A 7,416-nucleotide genomic window follows, 5' to 3' on the forward strand; every position below is an offset into this window, starting at 1 on the left:
TTCTCTGACCTGAAGCCTGGCAATAGTTCTCCAACAGGTTTGACACCTCATTCGCCCCTCCCCCAGTTAACAGGTGGAGCTGAGGGCGCCACTTGTATCCCACCCAGTTGAGATGACAGACTAAAATATTTCAATAGGCCTGAAAGGCCCTCCACTGCCAATAAGAACATGTAAGGGGAGATAGGATCTCCCTGACGAATTCCTCTACTAGGTCTGAACTCTTCCAACTTCTTTCCATTGAATAAAACTGAACATAAAACCGATGTGACCAAGTTCATAAGAATATCGACCCATCTCTCAGAAAACCCCAGTTTGAACATTATTGCTCTCAAGTACTTCCATTCCAATCTATCATATGCCTTCATCATGTCCAATTTGAGAGCACAATGTCGGTGTCTGATTGCTTTGTTACGCTTCATAAAATGCAAACATTCATAGGCTACAACAATATTACTGTGATCAAGCGGCCGGGCACAAAAGCGGACTGTTCTGCTGAAATGATCTCGGGGAGCACAGTCTTCAGGCGGTTAGCGATAACTTTGGAAGCTACTCCCTCCGTTCCTTTACATAAGGTGTATTTGTTTTTTGATAAAATTCCAGGATGTAAGGTGCATTTCTTCTAATTCCTCGTAATTCCCTTGTTAGCCCTCCAGGAAAAGGAAAGTATCTCTCTCCTGATTGTCTATATCTCTCTTTGTAGCAAAAGAAGGAAACTATCTCTATGTCGATTGCATGTATCTCTTACTTTCCTGGACTAACTGATTTACTTGCCACTAACTAATAAATTTGCGAAGGGTAATTTAGTCCTAACACGTCTATAATTATGTGCCTTGGTCATCGTGCCGAAAATAATACACCTTAGATATAGGAACGGAGGGAGTATCTTATAAAGCACATTACATGAACTGATCGGTCGGAACTGTGATAACAGAGAAGGATTTTTTACCTTCGGTATTAAGACCAGATACGTTTGGTTGATGGCTTCCACACTCTCCTTCCCCTCCACAATCTCCAGAACTGCCTTAGTGACTCTTCTCCGCACACACCCCAATGTTTTTGAAAAAATGCGCTGGGAAGCCGTCAGGACCCGGCGCCGCCAGGACGAGACTAAATGCTATGTGTAAGAACACATCTGTGGGTTTTAAATAGGCTGCAGTGTGTGCAGCCCAGTATGCACATGTTAGTTCTTTCAATAATATTTAAAAAAAATTGTAAACTATAATCACAGTAAAAAATTAATTTTAAAATATTTTTGTGGGATAAATAATATATGTACAAATAAAATTACTTATTTAAAAAAATGTTCATGTGATTTTAAATAATAATGACTTACTTACATGTCGATTATATTTATAACATTTAGTAAATATAAAATTAATATTACTTAATTAAATGTAAAAAGAGTATACCTCGTGGCTTATATTTAAATTATAAAAAATGTATGAATACAAGCAATTTTATTAATATTCACTTGCGATAACTTGCACTCGTGGCATATATACCAGATTTGTATATAATTGAAATATAGTGAGATCTTAATATTTATAAAAAAAATATATTTATATTTTTCATAATGACGAATATTTTAAAATTATACAAAAAAATCTTAAACAACAAACTTATGAATTACAAAAATGTGATATGATTATTCAAATGTTTGTATAATTAAAATAATATTTCAATGAATTATAACTGAGGATTTATTTGTATTATTCTAAATAATACAAAAATTTGTAATCAGAAATAATAGATTATTTAAATTATTTTTCAAAAAATATATGTCATTACTGTTTCAACTTTCAATTTACTTGAACATTTTGCTAAGTTCCTTTTGTATGTTTCATATTGATAACACATGAATGTGTGAACTTTATATTTATTAACACATGAATGTTTGAACTTTATATTTTTTTACTAGCATTTTAATTTCTTTACTTTATAAAAATTCTAAAATAAATAAAAAGAAAGCTAATATGTGCAACATGGGATGCAAGGATATTGCAGCCCATCTAAATATGAGTGGCTTAGTTGTTTGCACACTAAGTTCGCCAACACGACATCACAAGTTTGAATTATCATTGATTTTTCCCTTTATACTGACATCACTAGTCATAGAGACATATATAAAGCAAGCTATCTGTTGGAAGTGGGTCCCACGCCACGAATGCATGGTAATCAAAATACGGTGCCCCGTCAGAGTTGTACTTATACGGATGGGATTGTCACCATATTTACATGCCCGTGCCAAGTTCTAGAACCAATTCGACGTATTTTTCAAGTTCAAACACTAAAATAAATACCGGTGACAAGTTTAAACACCACCGATAATATTACCTACCTTTTTATTGGCATAATACGAGAGAAACTTGATGTTGTCGTCAGCATGCTCGATTGCGAAAAAGAGCTAAGTTTGAGAAAGCAGATTTAATCCGCATTTAAACTCACAGTGTACGTGGATGTCCTCTAAGTCATTTTACGTGGAGGATTAGGAAGTGGTTTGACGTGGATTTAAATTGTATGCTTAGTGTGTTCAGATTTTAGATTAGAATCTCAAACGTGCCTTACAGGTCCACGTTTACTAGTGTTTATATATAAGGTTTTATTTTTTGCATGGAGTGTCTATATATACTTGAGCATAAAACCTTATCTAGTAGACTATACAATGGAAATTATACCTTCGAATTTGTTGTGGAAGCAGGGGATATGAAGATCGTGGAGACTAAGGGTGATTCGTTATTTTTTCTTTCGGTGGCTGCCGTGGTGGTGCCGGAAGCATGTGACGAGTGTTAGTGTGAAGCTCACGGACGTTCTGCTGTTTTTTTTAATTTTGTCATATCGGTGTTTATGAATGGCTCCATGGTGAAGGATTATGTGGAGAATATCCCTCAGAAAAAAAACAGGACGTGTTTTCACCGGATTGCAGCAACAAAATATGCCTTACACGTGTGCTCGCGTGTACGATCGAATAGCCAAGGATACGTATCAGTATTCCTTGAAAATGTGTGGCTGGTGGCCCCGCGTCGCTCTCGCGAGCGGCGGCGGGCGAACACTAGACGCAACTCCGCGGCCGCCTCCTCTAACCTCCCTTCCCCTGCCGCCGCCGGAGGGCGCCGCCGGGCGAAGCCCGTGGGCATCGGCGGCGGCGGGGTTCTCTTCCCCTCCCGGTGTGTGGCGGCAGCGCGAGATGCGGCGGCGCGGCGGGGGCGTGACACTGGTGCGGGGCGTGGCGGCGGCGGGGCTCTCGGCCGTGCGGTGCGGGCGGGCGTCCAGGCCGTGGTGGCTGCACGGTGCAAGACAATGGCGCGGCGGCGGATCGGGGCTGGCGCAGGAGCGGCGGCGCGGGCGCGGATCTGGCTCGGATCTGGCCCTGCGGGTGCAACCTCGGTTACAGCGCGGGGTGAGGCCGGATCCTGGCCGGGCTTGGCCGGATCTAGCTTCTCCGCCCCCGTTGGCCGCCCTCGATAGGGCTCGGTGGGTTTGTTCCGGCGGCCAGCGAGGGCTGGATCCCGAGGCGGCGGCCCCGGACGACGGAGGATGTGTCGGTGGCTGTGGACTCGCGAAGGGCGACGCGGCGGCTGCGGTGGTGGTCGATCCGTGCACAAGATGCTTGATGGAGGCCATTGGAACAGATCTGGGTGAAGACCTGCTCGCGGCTGCTGCCGAGGCCGGCGATGGCGGCACTATTCGGTGTCGTTCCCTTGTTGAAGGCATCATTGTTGAGAAGTTTCTGGTCACTATCTGCTACCTCCGGGGGAAACCCTAGATCAGTAGATCGGATGACGGCGGCATCATTGTGTCGTTTTCCTCTTGTGGCGTCATTCTTGGAGGTGTACACGGACTCGAGGGACCAGTGGACGGAATAATTGGTGGAGCGGTGATTCATCCTGCACATTAATGGTGGCGTTTCTCGGCGGCGTGGCACAGTGGAGACTCGGCGCCAGATGTGTGGCGAGGGACTCGCGCAGGAGGGTGACGTTATCAGGCGTCATAGTGGCGTCAATGGCAGAGAGGCCGGGCAAGGTGGTGCAGCAGTACAGCAGTGAAGATGGATTGGTGGCAGGTGGCTGCGGCGCCCTCATACCCGGCAGGCGTCCTGGTTGAGGAGTGCGTCGGACTAGTAGGTGCCCCATACCCGGCAGGCGTCCTGGTTGGGACCTCAAGTCTTAGATGTTTAGGTCTGGCTGCAATGTCTGTTTGGTATTAGGCCCAGACTATCAACGCCCCTTCATCAATTGGATAGAAGTAGCGACAGTTGTTGCTTAGATGATGGCTTTAGTCTTACTGTTGTATGACTTTGTAAGGTCTTATGAGCACAATTAATAAAGTGGTCGTATACATCGTCTAGATTCAGAGGCCGGGGTCCTCCTTCTTTTCTAAAGAGAAAAAAACGTATTCCAATCCAACGGGTCCTAACAGAGCCGCTACTTAATATTACCTCAGTACCAAAAAAAGTTGTCTTAGAATTGTTGATGTATCTAGACACGTTTTAATGTTAGATACACTCATATTTGTAGACAAATCTAAAATAACTTTTTCGGGACCGGGAAATATATTATAAATAAAATAAAGCAAAACCAGAAGCTCAAATAGGGATTTCAACCGACCCACTTCGTCCGGTCCCCGAAACCCTAGGCGCTTAATCAATGGGCCGCAAAGACTCGTCCGCCGTCGCCAGGTCGGAAGCACGTCCACCGGTGTCCAAGATTCTAGCTTCCATGGACGCGCCTGCGGCTTCCAGATCCAGGCCTTCACGACCCAGGTCCTCCAAGGCCGCCGCCGCCGTGTCAGCGTATGCTCATATCGACCTCCCTCCGTCAGACGACGAGGAAGAGGAAGAGGAGAAGGAAGGGGGGGGCGGGGGGGGGGGGGGGAGGTCGCCTCGAAGCCCAGGGCTGCCCGCTCCGCCGTCGACCTCAAGGCCATCGGGCCGTCGGACAAAAGCTCTAAAAAGAAGGACAGGCGTGACGCTATGGTGGCCGCGGCCGCCGAGGCCGCCAGGCGAGAGGCTCTTCGGGATGACCGTGACGCCTTCTCCGTCGTCATGGGCGCGCGTCTTCACGGATCCGACGACGCCGACGGCAATATCAGGGACATCGTTGTCGACAACTTCTCGGTGTCCACGTGCGGGAAGGAGCTGCTCAAGAGCGCCTCCCTCCGGATCTCTCACGGCCGACGATACGGCCTCGTGGGGCCCAACGGCATGGGCAAATCGACCTTGCTGAAGCTGGTGGCTTGGCGGCAGTTGCCGTTGCCCAAGAGCATCGATGTCCTGCTTGTGGAGCAGGAGACCGCTGGCGATGACTGTCCGGCGATCGAGGCTGTGGTTGCCGCCGATGAAGAGCTCGCCGCCCTCCAAGCCGAGCAGGCGAGACTTGAGGCCTCAGAAGATCTTGATGGCGACAACGAGGGGAAGCTTACCGAGGTGTACGAGAGGCTCAATCTCTGCGGCTCGGACGCCGCCAGGGCACGTGCATCCAAGATCCTGGCGGGGCTAGGGTTCGACCAGGCTATGCAGGGCAGGCCCACCAAGTCGTTCAGCGGGGGCTGGAGGATGCGCATCTCGCTCGCCCGCGCGCTCTTCATGCAGCCAACGCTGCTGCTGCTCGACGAGCCTACCAACCATCTGGACCTCCGAGCTGTGCTCTGGTTGGAGCAGTACCTGTGCTCGCAGTGGAAGAAGACGCTGATCGTCGTGTCCCATGACCGGGACTTCCTGAACACCGTGTGCAACGACATAGTACATTTGCACGACAAGAGCCTGCACCTCTACCGTGGCAACTTTGACGATTTTGAGAGTGGGTATGAGCAGAGGAGGAAGGAGGTGAACAGGAAGGCCGAGGTGTATGACAAGCAGATGAAAGCTGCAAGGAAGACTGGCAGCAAGGCAGCGCAAGACAAGGTGAAAGGCCAAGCGCTGTCAAAGGCTCATAAGGAAGTTGCCAAGAACACGGGGAAGGCTGCTGCTGCTGCTGCCGGCAATGACGGCGTGAAGCCGGTGGATCTGCCTCACAGGTGGCTTGACTACAATGTCGAGTTCCACTTCCCAGAGCCCACGTTGCTAACGCCGCCGCTCCTTCAGCTCATTGATGTGGGGTTCAGCTACCATGGCCTGCCAGACTCAAGCTGTCAAGTGTTGATGTTGGCATTGATATGGGAACACGTGTTGCAATTGTCGGGCCCAATGGAGCAGGCAAGTCTACTCTTCTCAATTTACTTGCTGCTGATCTCGTCCCAACTGAAGGAGACGCCAGAAGGAGCCAAAAGCTGAGGATTGGGCGTTACTCACAGCATTTTGTCGACTTGTTGACCATGGAGGAAACTGCGGTTCAGTACTTGCTTAGGCTCCACCCTGACCAGGAGGGCATGAGCAAGGCGGAGGCTGTCCGGGCAAAGCTTGGAAAGTTTGGCTTGCCGGGGCACAGCCATCTTACTCCCATTGCTAAGTTATCCGGTGGTCAGAAGGCTCGTGTTGTCTTCACTTCAATATCAATGTCGCGCCCTCACATTCTCTTGCTGGATGAGCCAACAAATCACCTCGACATGCAAAGTATCGACGCCTTGGCAGATGCTCTAGATAAATTTAAAGGAGGCGTGGTCTTGGTTAGCCATGACTCGCGCTTGATATCGCGAGTTTGCCAAGATGAGCAGAGGAGCCAGATCTGGGTTGTGCAAGATGGCACTGTATCAAAGTATGATGCCACGTTTGAGGATTACAAGGATGAATTGACGGAAGAAATAAGACAGGAAGTCGACGGGTAACACCCGATCGATCGTGTCGGCACTTTATTCATATGACGATGCCACGTGTGAACATGAACTACACGAAGATATAACCAAGAGAAGTCGATCGTTGAGTTATGCTTCCATATTGCTCACTCTTTATAGCGAATAAGATGGTTTCTTTGCCCTAAAAATTAATGTGTTATTAGCACTTTTATAGGTGTACTTTGGTGCCTTTTGTCTCTGCTTGCTCTACAAGAGATCCGATAAGTTCCTTTTCTATGTTGTTTTTCTTTCTAAATTGCCTCTCTCATTTCTTGCTGCCAGTCTTCTGAACCATGTCAAAGTTGTTAATTTTCTATATATTTTTTCTCTATTTCTAAAAATCTATCATCCGCTATATGAGCGTGGCAAGTGACAATGCCATGCATTCGAAGCGGCCATATTCGGCCACTCAAAAATCTTAAAACACGTACACAAAAAGAAGAAGAGAAAATGAACAAGACCCCAAATCCTCGCATTTCGTGTGCATTGGTGCATTCTCTACAAAGTTCTTAATGAACTCCTCTTCCTGCTCATGCTGCTTTTGGCTCCTGTTTCAACAGGTGCATTTGCCGAGAAGCTTTTAGCTCCTCAGCAAATCAGAAATCAACCTGCAGTGCCTGCGTATATCTCATGCCGGTCAGTCTCATGTGG

General features: G+C 47.6%; 1 pseudogene; it reads left to right on the forward strand.

The window, feature by feature from the left end:
* Positions 1-4,643: 4,643 nt before the first annotated feature.
* LOC123076528 (ABC transporter F family member 4-like) lies at positions 4,644-6,918 on the forward strand (annotated as a pseudogene).
* Positions 6,919-7,416: the final 498 nt, after the last annotated feature.

This window comes from Triticum aestivum, chromosome 1A, assembly GCF_018294505.1.
Source record: "Triticum aestivum cultivar Chinese Spring chromosome 1A, IWGSC CS RefSeq v2.1, whole genome shotgun sequence".
Classification (NCBI taxonomy): Eukaryota; Viridiplantae; Streptophyta; class Magnoliopsida; order Poales; family Poaceae; genus Triticum; species Triticum aestivum.